Consider the following 17,640-nt stretch of genomic DNA (forward strand, 5'->3'; position numbering starts at 1 on the left):
GGAGACCCCGGGGCAGACCAAGGACCAGATGGATTATATCTCCACTGGGAGGAGACCCCGGGGCAGACCAAGGACCAGATGGAAGAATCACATTGACTCACTGGCCTTGGAACGTCTCGGGATCCCCCAGGAGGGGTGGAGCTGTTGCCCCCGCGACCCGACTATGGATAAGCGGTTGAAGATGGATGGATAATAATAATAATAATAATAATAATAGTAATAAAACTCACCATCTTCTCATAGTTCACCATGTTGTCCACTACTGTCTTGTATCCTTCATGTGTGAACGTCATGTCTGTGGACAAAAAAAAACAGAACTAAAACATGACCCTGATGAACACTGTATAGGTCGAAACAACCGAGCCTGACGTCGACATTTAAAAAATGTCTTCTAAATTCTGACAGTTTTCTGAAATACCTCATGTTTCTATATCAGTGGTCTTCTTTGCTTGCCTCTTGACGAGGGCGGTCGCATTCTTTTTCTCTCTCCCTCTACTCCCTCTACTCCTGTCTGCCCAGAACTTCTCTTCTACACTGTCTCTTCGAAACTCCTGAAACTACCAAAACATGGAACTATTCATGGAATTAGTGTGCTGGTCTCTGCACGTGATAGACAACATTTTTCCATGTAAATTGGGTTCTGGAGAGCCCGCTCAATACCCTGATGGATCTTCACCCGCAAGTTATACCCAAGACTACAAGACTTGGCGTGTAATGTGCATGGAGATTATCAGCGTAGAAGAGGTATATCTATTTGGATTTACGGTGACAGGATTTCTGCTGATCGGGCTGTGCACTGGTCTTGTGTATCGAAGAATTGGAAAAGTGGCAGCGCTGAACGGAGCCCCTATGCTGCCTGCCGTGGCCGAGCTGGGCAGGGCACTTGGGGAATTACATCAGAAGATGGACACGATCTTGGAAAAGGTCAGCGCCCTGCAGAGAGACATGACGGACAGAGAGCCATAACGGACAGAGAGGAGAAATAGCCATATTGCTATATCCCTCGCTCTAAAAACGAATCTGGATTTCCCCCCCATTGACAATCTCCACACGAAGAGACAGCGCAAGAAAAGAATCCTCTGCCTCCCACCCCACCTCAACCCCCACCCTCCCTCCTCCCTGACACCTGTTGTGTCTTCAGACTGGGCCGTGTTAGTTTCCACTGAACCCGCCATGATAACGCAGGACTTTGAGGCAACGTGACATGACCTTCGGAAGATATGCCAGGAACACACTTACACAAACACATGGGAAATGAACTATTCCACCGAACTTTCTCTCATGGACACACATGTCTACACATACAGCCGCCTTCTACCCCCCTCCCCCCCCTGCTCCAGCTAGGTTATCTTTTTTTCCTCCCCCCGCGCAGCTCATCCCTTTCGATGGTATGCGTAGGAGGAGAGCTTTTTTGTGCCTGGCCCAAGCCCCCGCCACCCCAACCACCCCCCCCCCCCCCTATCCCCCCACCCAAGTACATTCTGTGCCCACACAATACAATGCAACTGTAATGTAATGTGATGTGATGTTTATTCTGTTTTCTTTTTCTTTGATGCAAGAAAGATGTATTTTGGCGCTGCACTGCGGCGACATGGGCATAAGGGCTACGCTTGCATGCGGGCCCTTTGTCTAAGACACATTTCTTCCTCGGGAGACAAATAATAAAGAACCTTGAACCTTGAACCTTGGTGCTCAATATTTCATGTCATGTATCTGAAGATATGTTGTTCCAGGAACCCTTCAGAAACAAAGATTTGAGTTAAAAACATTCGCTCTGAAAGAATATAATTTTCAAAGATTTGTGCCGCATTTTCACGATTTTTCAAAAATAGCAGACCTACAAGCTCATAGCGCGGCAACGAGTGCCACGCTATGAGCTTGTAGGTCTGCTATTTTCCAAAAGCTAAAGTGTAACATAATGCTTAAAACAGCAAATGGGGATCCCGAACAGAATGGGTTAACTGTCTGCCCGGATCTCCGTTTTTTTTTTCATTGCACACCTGCACACCTCCTGAGCAACGGGATATTATCCCTGCACACCTCCTGAGCACCGGGATGTTATCCCTGCTCACCTCCTGATCACCGGGATGTTATCCCTGCACACCTCCTGAGCACCGGGATATTATCCCTGCACTCCTCCTGAGCACCGGGATATTATCCCTGCACACCTCCTGAGCACCGGGATATTATCCCTGCACACCTCCTGAGCACTAACGAGTTAGTAGAACCATGAGAACCATTACAACAATCTGGGACTTATTTTATCTCATCTTATTTTTAATGAATACAACAATCTGGGACTTATTTTATCTCATCTTATTTTTAATGAATACAACAAGCTGAGTGCACATTAACACACTTCAATGAGGCTGCACGGAAAGTTAGGGAAGTGCCCCATCTTGTGACCAAACAGGGGAACTACACATGATGCTACATGTTCCCCTTATACAAATGTCTTCTAAACCCTGACAGTCTTCTGAAAACCTCATGTTTCTGTGTCAGTGGTTCTCACAGGGTTAAACCCTCATGTTTCTATGTCAGTGGTGCTCAACCTATTTCATGTCAAGGACCCCCAGAATTATCTGTAATTGCCCCCCAAAGAAATAGGAAAGAACTTGAGTTAAACGGATGGGGTCGGCGGCCAAATACAGATCATTCTGGGGGTCCTTGACATGAAAAAGGTTGATCACCACTGACATAGAAACATAGGGTTTAACCCTGTGAGAACCACTGACATAGAAACATAGGGTTTAACCCTATTAGAAACACTGATATAGAAACATGGGGTTTAACCCTGTGAGAACCACTGACATAGAAACATAGGGTTTAACCCTATGAGAACCACTGATTTAGAAACATAGGGTTTAACCCTATGAGAACCACTGATTTAGAAAACATAGGGTTTAACCCTGTGATAACCACTGATATAGAAACATAGGGTTTAACCCTGTGAGAACCACTGATATAGAAACATAGGGTTTAACCCTGTGAGAACCACTGATATAGAAACATAGGGTTTAACCTGTGAGAACCACTGACATAGAAACATAGGGTTTAACCCTGTGAGAACCACTGATATAGAAACATAGGGTTTAACCCTGTGAGAACCACTGATATAGAAACATAGGGTTTAACCCTGTGAGAACCACTGACATAGAAACATAGGGTTTAACCCTGTGAGAACCACTGACATAGAAACACAAAGGGTAGGAGGGGCTTAGTGTTACTGTACCTTTAAGTAGGAGGGGCTTAGTGTTACTGTACCTTAAAGTAGGAGGGGCTTAGTGTTACTGTACCTGTAAGTAGGAGGGGCTTAGTGTCACTGTACCTTTAAGTAGGAGGGGCTTAGTGTTACTGTACCTTTAAGTAGGAGGGGCTTAGTGTTACTGTACCTTTAAGTAGGAGGGGCTTAGTGTTACTGTACCTTTACGTAGGAGGGGCTTAGTGTCACTGTACCTTTAAGTAGGAGGGGCTTAGTGTCACTGTACCTTTAAGTAGGTGGGGCTTAGTGTTACTGTACCTTTAAGTAGGAGGGGCTTAGTGTTACTGTACCTTTAAGTAGGATGGGCTTAGTGTTACTGTACCTTTAAGTAGGAGGGGCATAAAGGGGATGATTGGCGGCTCCAGTTTGGTGACAGTGAGTCTGTACGCTCTGTGGTTCCTGACGGGTCCTACACGCACACACACACACACACACACGCGCGCACACACACACACACGCACACACACACGCGCACACACACACGCACACGCACGCGCGCACACACGCGACCCCCCTGGTGTTGTTAATGAAACTTGAGCAGTTTAACAGAGTTTTAACATCGTTTTAACGTATCGTACTAAACCCGTACTCACCATCATGCTCTCAAATTCAGCATAAAACTTCTTAACTTGCTGGGGAGTTTCTAGAGAGAGAGAGAGAGAGAGAGAGAGAGAGAGAGAGAGAGAGAGAGAGAGAGAGAGAGAGAGAGAGAGAGAGAGAGAGAGAGAGAGAGAGAGAGGAGAGAGAGGAGAGAGAGAGAGAGAGAGAGAGAGAGAGAGAGAGAGAGAGAGAGAGAATTTGTTGCAATGTAGTCTGTATGTGATGTAACAGATGGTGATACATCACATACATAGAAATAGAACAATAGAACAACACATGGTGATACATCACATACATAGAAATAGAACAATAGAACAACACATGGTAATACATCACATACATAGAAATAGCTCTTAGCTTACATATAATTCATGATGACTTTTTCAGCTTGCTTATGATTCATGATGACTATTTCTATGCACTATAGAGTGCTATGTCTATGCTATGTATTTCTATGCACTATAGAGTGCTATGTCTACATAAAATGCTACCTAAGGTCGCCTTCAAACCAGAAAGCTTTACTGCCATTAAAACGAATCCTGCTGCACATTGTCGGAAAGTGCGCTTGGCAGGTGTGAAGCCTCATTCGAATCCTAATGCGCATCAAAATAACCGCATTCTACTCTGCCAAAAAAGGCCGCTAGAGGAGCGATTGTGGCTGTATGAGGCCCTAGAGGAGCGATATGTGGCTGTATGAGGCCCCTAGAGGAGCGATATGTGGCTGTATGAGGCCCTTAGAGGAGCGATATGTGGCTGTATGAGGCCCCTAGAGGAGCGATATGTGGCTGTATGAGGCCTCTAGAGGAGCGATATGTGGCTGTATGAGGCCCTTAGAGGAGCGATATGTGGCTGTATGAGGCCCCTAGAGGAGCGATATGCGGCTGTATGAGGCCCCTAGAGGAGCGATATGTGGCTGTATGAGGCCCCTAGAGAGCGATATGTGGCTGTATGAGGCCCCTAGAGGAGCGATATGTGCTGTATGAGGCCCCTAGAGGAGCGATATGTGGCTGTATGAGGCCCCTAGAGGAGCGATATGTGGCTGTATGAGGCCCCTAGAGGAGCGATATGTGGCTGTATGAGGCCGCTAGAGGAGCGATATATGGCTGTATGAGGCCCCTAGAGGAGCGATATGTGGCTGTATGAGGCCTCTAGAGGAGCGATATGTGGCTGTATGAGGCCCTTAGAGGAGCGATATGTGGCTGTATGAGGCCCCTAGAGGAGCGATATGAGGCTGTATGAGGCCCCTAGAGGAGCGATATGTGGCTGTATGAGGCCCCTAGAGGAGCGATATGTGGCTGTATGAGGCCCCTAGAGGAGCGATATGTGGCTGTATGAGGCCCCTAGAGGGAGCGATATGTGGCTGTATGAGGCCCCTAGAGGAGCGATATGTGGCTGTATGAGGCCCCTAGAGGAGCGATATGTGGCTGTATGAGGCCGCTAGAGGAGCGATATATGGCTGTATGAGGCCCCTAGAGGAGCGATATGTGGCTGTATGAGGCGCTAGAGGAGCGATATGTGGCTGTATGAGGCCCTTAGAGGAGATATGTGGCTGTATGAGGCCCTAGAGGAGCGATATATGGCTGTATGAGGCCCCTAGAGGAGCGATATGTGGCTGTATGAGGCCCCTAGAGGAGCGATATGTGGCTGTATGAGGCCCCTAGAGGAGCGATATGTGGCTGTATGAGGCCGCTAGAGGAGCGATATGTGGCTGTATGAGGCCCCTAGAGGAGCGATATGTGGCTGTATGTGGCCGCTAGAGGAGCGATATGTGGCTGTATGAGGCCCTTAGAGGAGCGATATGTGGCCGCTAGAGGAGCGATATGTGGCTGTATGAGGCCTCTAGAGGAGCGATATGCGGCTGTATGAGGCCCTTAGAGGAGCGATATGTCGCTGTATGAGGCCCCTAGAGGAGCGATATGTGGCTGTATGAGGCCCCTAGAGGAGCGATATGTGGCTGTATAAGGCCCTTAGAGGAGCGATAAGTGGCTGTATGAGGCCCCTAAAGGAGCGATATGTGGCCGCTAGAGGAGCGATATGTGGCTGTATGAGGCCCCTAGAGGAGCGATATGTGGCCGCTAGAGGAGCGATATGTGGCTGTATGAGGCCCCTAGAGGAGCGATATGTGGCCGCTAGAGGAGCGATATTATACCCATTAATAACAAAGCCTAGTAGAATAACGGAAACATCTGCTACATTGATTGACCATATTTTTACCAACAGCTTGGAGAAGAAAATCATAAGTGGTTTGGTGATAAATGATGTCAGCGACCATTTACCTATTTTTCTTACATTAGAATGCCAAATCAAGAAGGTTGAGGAGGAAAATGTGCCTAGATATATAAGAATAAGAAAGGATAATGCAATAAACATGTTCAGGGATGATCTTAGGCAGGTTGACTGGACGGGGGTCTATGTGAATGAGGTTAATGCAGCATATGAGGCTTTTTTAAATAAATACTTGGCACTGTATGAAAAACACTGTCCATTAGTTTTACATAAGCAAAAAAAAAACGGCAACAGAAAACCTTGGATAACAAAAAGCTTACAGAATGCATCTAAAAAGAAAAACAAATTGTATAGAGACTTTATCAAATCTAGAACAAAGAATGCCGAAATGAAATATAAAGCGTACAAGAATAAGTTAGTATTAATTATGAGACTGGCCAAGAAAGATTACTATAACAAATTGTTGGATGAAAATAAAAATAACATTAAAGGTACCTGTAATATTTTAAACAAAGTAATGGGTAATAAACCAGTTTCCACAAACTTACCTAGTCATTTCAATACTAATAATACAATTATAAAAGACAAGAACGAAATGGTGAACGAATTCAATTCTTTTTTTGTAAACATTGGACCAAATTTGGCAGACTTAATTGAAAATCATGATGAAACAGATTGGACAGGAAGTAGTAAAGTGTTGCAATCTATGTTTGTGGCAAATGTTAGTGAACAAGAAATCCTATCTATGGTAACAAAGTCTAAAAATAAGACATCCACTGATTGTGATGGGTTAGACATGGTTATAGTGAAAAAGACAATTGATTGTATCATCAAACCCCTTTGTTATATTTTTAATTTATCCTTTCAGTCAGGCAAGTTTCCAGATCGAATGAAAGTTGCAAAAGTTATTCCACTTTTTAAATCAGGAGATAAGCATAGCTTCAATGATTACAGACCAGTGTCATTGCTCTCACAATTCTCTAAGGTGCTTGAAAAGATCTTTGCACAAAAGTTTGATGCTTTTATTGAAAAGCATCAATTGTTGAGTGAATGCCAATATGGCTTTCGGCAAAATAGGTCCACAGCAACAGCTTTAATGAATATAATGGAGGAAATATCAACATCAACACATGAAAATAAATATACAATAGGGGTATTTATAGATTTAAAAAAAGCTTTCGACACCTTGAATCATTCAATTTTGATTTCTAAATTATACACATACGGCGTGAGAGGAATGGTACTGGACTGGATGAGAAGCTATTTAGACAATAGACAACAATATGTGCAGTGGGCAGGTAACACATCAGAGTGTATGAAAATTGAATGTGGAGTCCCTCAAGGTTCTGTTTTGGGACCCAAATTATTTAATCTATACATTAATGACATTTGTGACGTATCAAAATTATTACAATTTGTTTTGTTTGCAGATGACACAAATTTCCATTGCTCTGGATATGATTTAAATAAGTTAGCTGAGACCATTACACATGAAATGATGTGATTTAAATAAGTTAGCTGAGACCATTACACATGAAATGATGTGATTTAAATAAGTTAGCTGAGACCCATTACACATGAAATGATGTGATTTAAATAAGTTAGCTGAGACCATTACACATGAAATGATGTGATTTAAATAAGTTAGCTGAGACCATTACACATGAAATGAGAAAACTCAAAACATGGTTTGATGTAAACAAGCTCTCGCTGAATTTGGAAAAAAACAAGTTTATGGTTTTCGGAAATAGGAAAAAGGATGACCAGGTGGAATTATCCATAGATGGAGTGGCCATCGCAAGAGTATCAGAATTTCGGTTCTTAGGTGTAATAATGGATGACAAATTAACATGGAAATCCCATATAGCACATGTTAAGAAAAAGATCTCAAAGAGCATTTTTATTTTAAACAAAGTGAAGCATGTGCTAGAAAAGGAAGCAATGCGAATATTATATTTTTCATTAATTTCTCCATATCTTAGTTATTGTGCTGAAGTGTGGGGGAATACGTACATGACCGCCACAACACCATTATACTTATTACAGAAGAGGGCAGTACGAATCATGCACAAAGTGCATTATAGAGATCACACAAATAGTCTATTTATAAAATCGAGAGTATTGAAATTTGAACATATCGTGAAGCTACAAACCTTATTAATTATGTTTAGGGCAAAAAGCAAAACATTACCAGTTCATCTACAACAGTTATTCCATCCTAGTTCAGAAAGTAGGGATAGTAGGAGAAAATTTGACTTCAAACATAAGTTTGCACGGACCACTCAAAGACTGATGTGTCCTTCAATAACAGGAATCCGAATATGGAATTCTCTGAATGACAATTTAAAGGGTTGTACAAATATTTGCCAATATATAATATATATGAATATGAAGACGATGAATAGGTTAACTAGAGCTAGAGCTATCATTTATTGCACGTGTCATTGCTCAACTTCTTGCTTGTTTTGTTTTTCTCTTTTGTTTTTGTTTTGTTTGTTTTTTTGTTTTGTTTTGTTTAGATGTGTATGCGCCAATCAATAAAGTAAACTAAACTTTTAAGTGAAAAGGGGGCAGGTATTTATAAGAATTTATTCTTCTTCCTGCTCCTTTTCGTCATAGGTGTATCAGATACTGTATGAAAGACAAATGAATTATGAAAGATATTAATTGTTATCTATTATGATTTGTACTGTATTGTGTTACACTATGTGTGAAATAAAATGAAATTAAATGAAATGATATGTGGCCGCTAGAGGAGCGATATGTGGCTGTATGAGGCCTCTAGAGGAGCGATATGTGGCTGTATGAGGCCCCTAGAGGAGCGATATGTGGCTGTATGAGGCCGCTAGAGGAGCGATATGCGGCTGTATGAGGCCCCTAGAGGAGCGATATGTGGCTGTATGAGGCCCCTAGAGGAGCGATATGTGGCTGTATGAGGCCCCTAGAGGAGCGATATGTGGCTGTATGAGGCCGCTAGAGGAGCGATATGTGGCTGTATGAGGCCCCTAGAGGAGCGATATGCGGCTGTATGAGGCCCCTAGAGGAGCGATATGCGGCTGTATGAGGCCCTTAGAGGAGCGATATGTGGCTGTATGAGGCCCCTAGAGGAGCGATATGTGGCTGTATGAGGCCTCTAGAGGAGCGATATGTGGCTGTATGAGGCCGCTAGAGGAGCGATATGTGGCTGTAAGAGGCCTCTAGAGGAGCGATATGTGGCTGTATGAGGCCCCTAGAGGAGCGATATGTGGCTGTATGAGGCCCCTAGAGGAGCGATATGTGGCTGTATGAGGCCTCTAGAGGAGCGATATGTGGCTGTATGAGGCCCCTAGAGGAGCGATATGCGGCTGTATGAGGCCTCTAGAGGAGCGATATGCGGCTGTATGAGGCCCCTAGAGGAGCGATATGTGGCTGTATGAGGCCCCTAGAGGAGCGATATGTGGCTGTATGAGGCCCCTAGAGGAGCGATATGTGGCTGTATGAGGCCCCTAGAGGAGCGATATGTGGCTGTATGAGGCCCCTAGAGGCGGGATCAACGCGAGACTGATGACATATTGAAGCGCTGCCACAGCGCAACGTAAACACAACCTAACAAGACTACAACTCTAATGTAAACACAACCTAACAAGACTACAACTCTAATGTAAACACAACCTAACAAGACTACAACACAACTCTAATGTAAACACAACCTAACAAGACTACAACTCTAATGTAAACACAACCTAACAAGACTACAACTCTAATGTAAACACAACCTAACTAAAGACTACAACTCGAAATTATTATGGAGATATCAGATGTTTGTCCCGCTGCTTCCGGGTCCCAGATGCAGGCAGGAGGAGGGAACTGGTGAACTCAATACTGCCGCAATCTGGCGAAGTCAGGTTAGGTGTGAATGCAATCCGCAGCAAATAAGGGAAATGAAGCAAACTATGTGGCGGGTGAGGAGCTAAACACAGTTGTAGACGGAGAAGGGATATTAACTTTACGCAGCGCAAAGCTGTTTAGCCGTGGATAAATGTGGTCGAATGAGGAGACTTGAAGCCCTCATTGAAATATGAGGACGAGCACATTAATCAATTGCTTAAGGAAACACATAAAAAACACTGCAGTGTACAGAATATTCAGTCCGTCTGTGCAAAACACTGCAGTGTACAGAATATTCAGTCCGTCGTGCACAAACATGGAGTGTTGTCACTGCTGTCACTGTGTGGAGACTTTCTGTCTGCGCTGTGCCTCCACAAAAGAACGGTGTGTGCGTAGCCGCACGCGCACACGCACACGCACACGTGTGCACACAAGAGAGAGTCAGAAAGAGAGAAGTCCTTAATTTGACGTCATAACTATTACTCGAAGTATATTTTTTTAAACACCATATATTTCACTGTGTATTTTATGGATTGAACACATTGATATAAGTGTGAACGCAAACGCAGCAAATTAAACATGCAAGAATGATGCAACTTCTCCGCCCGAATTAGAGGTGTGAATGTGAAGTGCTACGGGCTAAGACAGACAGACAGACAGACAGACAGACAGACAGACAGACAGACAGACAGACAGACAGACAGACAGACAGACAGACAGACAGACAGACAGACAGGTTACCTCCCAGGTCTGCGTCAGTCTGCTAACAGCAGGGTTGCTCATCCCCATGATGATCGCAAAGAAGGAGTTCAGGTTCTTAAACTCCCGACAACTACAGATAAATGACAACATAAAACATTAAAAAAGTAGTTAAAGTACGATAGCAGTTCTAACAAACTCTCCAGTTTGTAGGAGTTAAGGTGAGACTTTACAACAACTACAATAACTCTAAGTGAAAAAGGCAATACCATCCGCACACAATATGGTCTTGTCTTTATTTGAACTAAACAACGTTCCACACTGTTGTGACGAAAAGAGAGTTGAGACAGAAGGCAAAGCTCTCTGTCCACCGAGCAATCTTCGTTCCTACTCTCACCTATGGTCCTGAAGTGTTCCTAAATCATGAAGTGTGGGTCATGACCGAAAGAATAAGGTTGCGAATACAAGCGGCCGAAATGAGTTTTCTCCGACGGATGGCTGGCATCTCCCTTAGAGATAGGGTGAGAAGTTCAGTCATGTGAGGGAGACTCGGAGTAGAGTCGCTGCTCCTTCGCCTGGAAAGGTGGTTCGGGCATCTGGTTAGGATGCCTCTCGGGTGTCTCCCTAGGGAGGTCCTCGACGCACGTCCCACTGGGGGTCAAACTGGGGGTCAAACTGGGGGTCAAACTGGGGGTCCCACTGGGGGTCAAACTGGGGGTCCTTGGAATTAAATAATATTTTAGAATCACTGCTAGAGCCGTAAAGCTCTTCTCTCATGGAGGTCCCTGGCATTATCTCTTCAAACGGGGGTCCGTGGGCTGATTAGTGTCAACGTGGGGGTCCTATTACTCACTGCGCTGCTATCTGGGGGTCCCTGGGGGTTCCTGGGGGTCCCTGGGGATCCCTGCCATGTGTTACTCACTGCGCTGATATCTGGGGGTCCCTTGGGGTCTCTGGGGGTCCCTGCCACGTGTTACTCACTGCGCTGCTATCTGGGGGTCCCTGGGGGAGTCCCTGGTGGTCCCTGGGGGAGTCCCTGGGGGTACCTGCCATATGTTACTCACTGCGCTGCTATCTGGGGGTCCCTGGGGGTCCCTGGGGGGGTCCATGTGTTACTCACTGTGCTGCTATCTTGATGAACTTCTTCAGCAGCTGGACTCGTTTGCTCAGCTGGCCACACAGACACACCTCGCTGACCACCCACAGCTGGAGCTCGTTAAACCTCCTTAAGAACAGCTCCAGGTTGGCCCTCGTTCGCCCCAAGCTCTGAGCCCCGAACGTGTGGTAGAGCAGCTCATGCTGAGAGAGAGAGAGAGAGAGAGACCTTACGTTAACTAGAGAGAGAGAGAGAGAGAGAGAGAGAGAGAGAGAGAGAGAGAGAGAGAGAGAGAGAGAGAGAGAGAGAGAGAGAGAGAGAGAGAGACCTTACGTTAACTAGAGAGAGAGAGAGAGAGAGAGAGAGAGAGAGAGAGAGAGAGACCTTACGTTAACTAGAGAGAGAGAGTGAGAGAGATTTGATTTTAAAGAGTCCTTTATTGAGCACTGCTGGGTGATACAAACCATTACATACCCTCGACTACAAGTCTAAACTAGGTTCGAGCAAAAGACGCCATCCTTCAAAGAAAACAATCAGAAAGAGAAAAACAGCTCATCATGATCTCCCACTGTGCACAGAACTCCCTCAATTGCCCACTTTACACAGAACACATCGAGATTTTCCACCATCTTATAATAAGAGTGTTCTACTCTGAGCCGTGCTTTAATAAGTCCAGTCATTATGAGCACCGGGTCCACACAGCCCACCTCCTGAGCACCGGGTCCACACAGCCCACCTCCTGAGCACCGGGTCCACACAGCCCACCTCCTGAGCACCGGGTCCACACAGCCCACCTCCTGAGCACCGGGTCCACACAGCCCACCTCCTGAGCACCGGGTCCACACAGCCCACCTCCTGAGCACCGGGTCCACACAGCCCACCTCCTGAGCACCGGGTCCACACAGCCCACCTCCTGAGCACCGGGTCCACACAGCCCACCTCCTGAGCACCGGGTCCACACAGCCCACCTCCTGAGCACCGGGTCCATCCTCCTGAGCACCGGGTCCACACAGCCCACCTCCTGAGCACCGGGTCCACACAGCCCACCTCCTGCGCACCGGGTCCATCCTCCTGAGCACCGGGTCCACACAGCCCACCTCCTGAGCACCGGGTCCACACAGCCCACCTCCTGAGCACCGGGTCCACACAGCCCACCTCCTGAGCACCGGGTCCACACAGCCCACCTCCTGAGCACCGGGTCCACACAGCCCACCTCCTGAGCACCGGGTCCACACAGCCCACCTCCTGCGCACCGGGTCCATCCTCCTGAGCACCGGGTCCACACAGCCCACTTCCTGCGCCCGGTTCCTTCGGTTCAGCCAAATGGATAGTTTTGCGGTTGCAGATTTTGATTTTTGATTTATTTATTAGATCCCCATTAGCTTGCTGTGAGACACAGCAGCTATTCTTCCTGGGGTCTTAAAACATATCATCATTACATTATTTATTTTATATTATTACATACATTTACATACAACATTCATCCAACACACAATACAACACAAAACTCATGATCCGTCTACTACATTGATAGCTAGCTCCACAGTACAATTAAATCTTCAACATTGATAATAAAGTAAATATACATTATAATGGGATATATACCATAATATAATATACACACTATAACAATATATAACACACAATATATTATATAATATATATATATTATATCACAGCTCACATGCATCTCCTTCACATCTCCTGAGTGAACAAAAACAACTTCAGCTTCTTCTTAAAACTCATATAGTTATCTTCATAAACAAAAAACATAGGTAAAGAGTTCCATGCCACCATTGCTCTGTAATGGACTGTTCTTTGTTTAACATTAGTTCTGCATGAAGGCAGCATAAAACGATCCTCTGATGACTGCCGAGTAAAATAATGATGTGTATCTGAGAACAATGATAGATTATTATAAATTATTGCTGGGGTTTTAGTTGTGATGATGTTTTTCACAAAACACAGTAATAAATAATCCAACCTACTTTTTACACTTAACCACACTAGATCATTGTTCATTGTACTAATGTACTTACACTTAACCACACTAGATCATTGTTCATTGTACTAATGTACTTACACTTAACCACACTAGATCATTGTTCATTGTACTAATGTACTTACACTTAACCACACTAGATCATTGTTCATTGTACTAATGTACTTACACTTAACCACACTAGATCATTGTTCATTGTACTAATGTACTTACACTTAACCACACTAGATCATTGTTCATTGTACTAATGTACTTACACTTAACCACACTAGATCATTGTTCATTGTACTTACTCTTGTTCGATATGGGCATTGAAGCACTATACGAGCTGCTTTGTTTTGGGCCACCTGTAATCTGTTCAAATTACTTTCTTTCGTATTGGACCAAATTACTGCACAATAATCTAAATATGATAACACTAATGCTTGTACTAATTGTTTGGTTAAATATCTAGGCAGGTATTTCCTACATTGTTTAATAGCACCCATACCTCTGCCCATTCTTTTCACCATTTCATCTATCTGATTATTTCATGACATTGTATTATCTACAATAATACCTAAGAGTTTTACTTCAGTTACTTGTTCAATATTTGTATCTCCTATGGTTAAGTGTAAAGTTGGTACATTTTTTAATGAGTGATTTGAACCCAATACTTTACATTTAGTCTTTTCTTTATTCAGAACCAGTTTATTTATTCTCATCCATTTCTCTATTTGTTTTAATTCATAATTTAAAACTCTTGTAAGTTCACTGGATGTATTAGAGGATGTATATATTGTAGAGTCGTCCGCGTACATCGCAACGGTGGCATGTTTTAAAATTAAAGGCAGATCATTCACAAAAATAGAAAATAAAAGTGGACCCAAAGAACTTCCCTGAGGCACACCACAACTCACTGGCTTCAACCCAGAATAACTTCCACTGAAGTATACAGTATATTTCCTGTCAATAAGATAACTTTCAATCCACGCCATAGCAAGTGATTCGAATCCATAACATCTCAATTTATTCAGTAAAAGCGTGTGATCTAGAACATCAAATGCTGCACTTAAATCTAACAATACCGCACCGACTATTTTTTATCATCTATTTCAGTCATCCAATCATCTGCCATCTGAGTTAATGCCGTGGTTGTGGAGTGCCCCTTCCTATATGCATGCTGGTATACTGTATTTAGATCATTTTTACAGAAGTATTCTTGAATTTGTTCATACACTATTCTTTCCATAATTTTACTCAAGGCTGGTAATAGACTTATTGGTCTGCTATTTTTACCTGAAAAAGGTTCTTTACTGTTCTTTGGTAATGGAATAATCTTGGCTATTTTCCATTCCTTAGGACATATGCCTTTATTTAATCTCAGATTCATTATGTACGATATAGGCATAGCAATCAAATCAGCCACTGGACTCATTCTCAATGATTTCTCAATTCTGTCAATACTAACATTATTAAAACCAAATTTATGATTTATTTCTCATAATTTTTTCAGTTATTAATTCATTGGAGAGCTCATCTTTGTTTGTAACTACCATATCACCACATAATTTCGTAATCTTCTTGCTGAAATAATCACCTAGGTAATTAGCAATGTCTAATGGCTTAGTGAAAAACGTGCCTTCTGCTTCCAGATATGAGGGTGTTTGATTTACTTTCCTTCCCGTCAATTCATTGTGTGTGTTCCATATTTTTCTACTGTCTAAATTAGCATTCACAATTCTGTTTTTAAAATAAATCCTTTTTTTGGTTTCGTTCAATTTTTTTACAACATTTCTTAATTTCCTATATATCTTCCATTGAAATACATGATTTGAATTGATTGCTTCTGCCTTAGCATTATTTCTTTGAGCCATATATTGTCTGAGTTCTTGGTCCAACCATGGAGATGTAACATTTCTTACAGTTCTCTTTTTTACAGGAGCATGTTTATCAATAATTGGCATTAACAAGTTATTGAGAGCCTCTAATGCAGTGTTTGGATCATCTTCCTGTAGGACTGTTGACCAGTCAATTTCCTTTACCTCATCATAATAATTGTTTTCATTAAAATATCTAAACATCCTATTTTGAATAATTTTCTGACCTGATTTTGGAACTTTAGTCTTCCTTCCAATTGCAACTATATTATGATCGGTACAGCCTACAGGAATTGATACTGCTTTCGAGCACAGCTCAGCCACATTTGTAAAGATTAAGTCAATACAAGTTGATGTTTTTGAACCATCTGCTTTGGAGCATATTCTTGTTGGTTTTGTAACAACTTGTGTCAGATTACAGGTATCTGCACATGAAAGCAATTTACCTCTGAGTGCACAGGACTTTATATCCCAATTAATATTTATGTCTCCCAGGAAATAAATCCCATTATCTAAATCACACACCCTGTCCAACATCTCACACATTTGATCAAGGTACATTACTGTTGCATCTGGTGGCCTATAACAACACCCAATAAGTATTGGTCGTAAATGAGGTAGTTGAACTTGTAACCAGATTACTTCCACTCCCACAACAGTTAAATCATCCCTGACTCTTACTGGTATATGGTCTTGAATATAAATTGCGACTCCTCCACCATTTTCATTCCTATCTTTCCTATAGATATTGTACCCTTTTATCTTTACTAAATAACTGCTTATTGTTGGACCTAGACGTGTTTCTGAAATTGCCAAGATGTGTAAATTATGTTCCAAAATGATTTGTGAAATGTCCTGTACTTTGTTCCTTAAACTGCAAATATTCAAGTGAGCTATTTTTAATCCCTTTTTTGGCAATGTGAAATTACTTTGAGTCATTAATATTCATAATTGTTTCTTTAATCAATGTCCCAAAGTAAAAAGTATGCATTGTGTTACTTAGAGCTATCACATAAACATAGAAGACAAATAAACACATATATACACACACAGACACACACCCCAAACACACACACTCCTATCAATTTCCCTGTCATTATTAAATGACACATGAACAGCTGAGAAAACGCCTTCCCCTCTATTTGTAACTTATATTGTGACCCCTTTCCGTTTCCAAAAATAAAATAAAAAATAAACACAATTTCATCAGTTAGTCTATGACATAGGTCTTCTTAAAAACGTCACTTATTCCCATTCCCAATTAGTTCAGACTAGTTCATTGACTTCATTCAGTTAACTTATTCCCATTTCATAAATTAAATTAGTTCAGACTAGTTCATTGACTTCATTCAGTTAACTTATTCCCATTTCATAAAATAATTTAGTTCAGACTAGTTCATTGACTTCATTCAGTAACTTATTCCCATTTCATAAATTAGTCCAGACTTCAGATTCAGTTCACTTTTTCATATCCAAACCTGTTGATGTAATAGTAGGCTTAGGAATGATCTTCTTGATCATCAGCTGTGTCTGCTTTAGCGTCCTGTCCATTCTTCAACCCAGGTTCTATCACCTCTTTCCAGAACGCTTCAGCCATTTTATGATCTGTGAATCTCTTTGCTTCATCGCTGAAGGTGATAATTAGCGTGGCCGGGTGGATTATTCCCTGTTTCACCTTAGCGTTCCATAGTTTCTCTCTTGTTTCCTTGAAACTTCCTCTTTTCTTTGCCATTTCTTCCGTCAGGTCAGGGAGAATACGCAACTTCATTCCACGCACCTCCATCACGCCTTTCTTCTTTGCAATGTTTACAATGTCAGCTTTCACCGTGTAGTTCTGCAACCTCACGATCATGGGTCTGCTTCCCGTCTTCAGCACAGGTCCAACCCGGTGTGCCACCTCGACTCCAATACTGGCCACCGACAGTTTTTCTTTAAACATCTCCTCCAACAGTTCTGCCATGTAGCGTGTAGGATTTCCCTGTTCAATACTAGGAGTTAATCCAAACACTCTCACGTTGTATCTTCTGCT

General features: G+C 42.9%; 1 pseudogene across 1 annotated transcript in view; it reads right to left on the reverse strand.

The window, feature by feature from the left end:
• LOC306919045 (rap guanine nucleotide exchange factor 4-like) overlaps positions 1-17,640 on the reverse strand; it is a 57,939-nt pseudogene that overhangs the window by 2,833 nt on the left and 37,466 nt on the right. The window contains exons 22-26 of the transcript in view: positions 11,775-11,953; positions 10,697-10,787; positions 3,852-3,905; positions 3,585-3,671; positions 231-295 (exon numbers count right to left, since the gene is read on the reverse strand). The product of the transcript in view is annotated as a rap guanine nucleotide exchange factor 4-like (transcript). The remainder of the gene's footprint in view (positions 1-230; positions 296-3,584; positions 3,672-3,851; positions 3,906-10,696; positions 10,788-11,774; positions 11,954-17,640) is intronic.

Source organism: Electrona antarctica (assembly GCF_951216825.1).
Source record: "Electrona antarctica genome assembly, contig: scaffold_227, whole genome shotgun sequence".
In the NCBI taxonomy this organism is placed as follows: domain Eukaryota; kingdom Metazoa; phylum Chordata; class Actinopteri; order Myctophiformes; family Myctophidae; genus Electrona; species Electrona antarctica.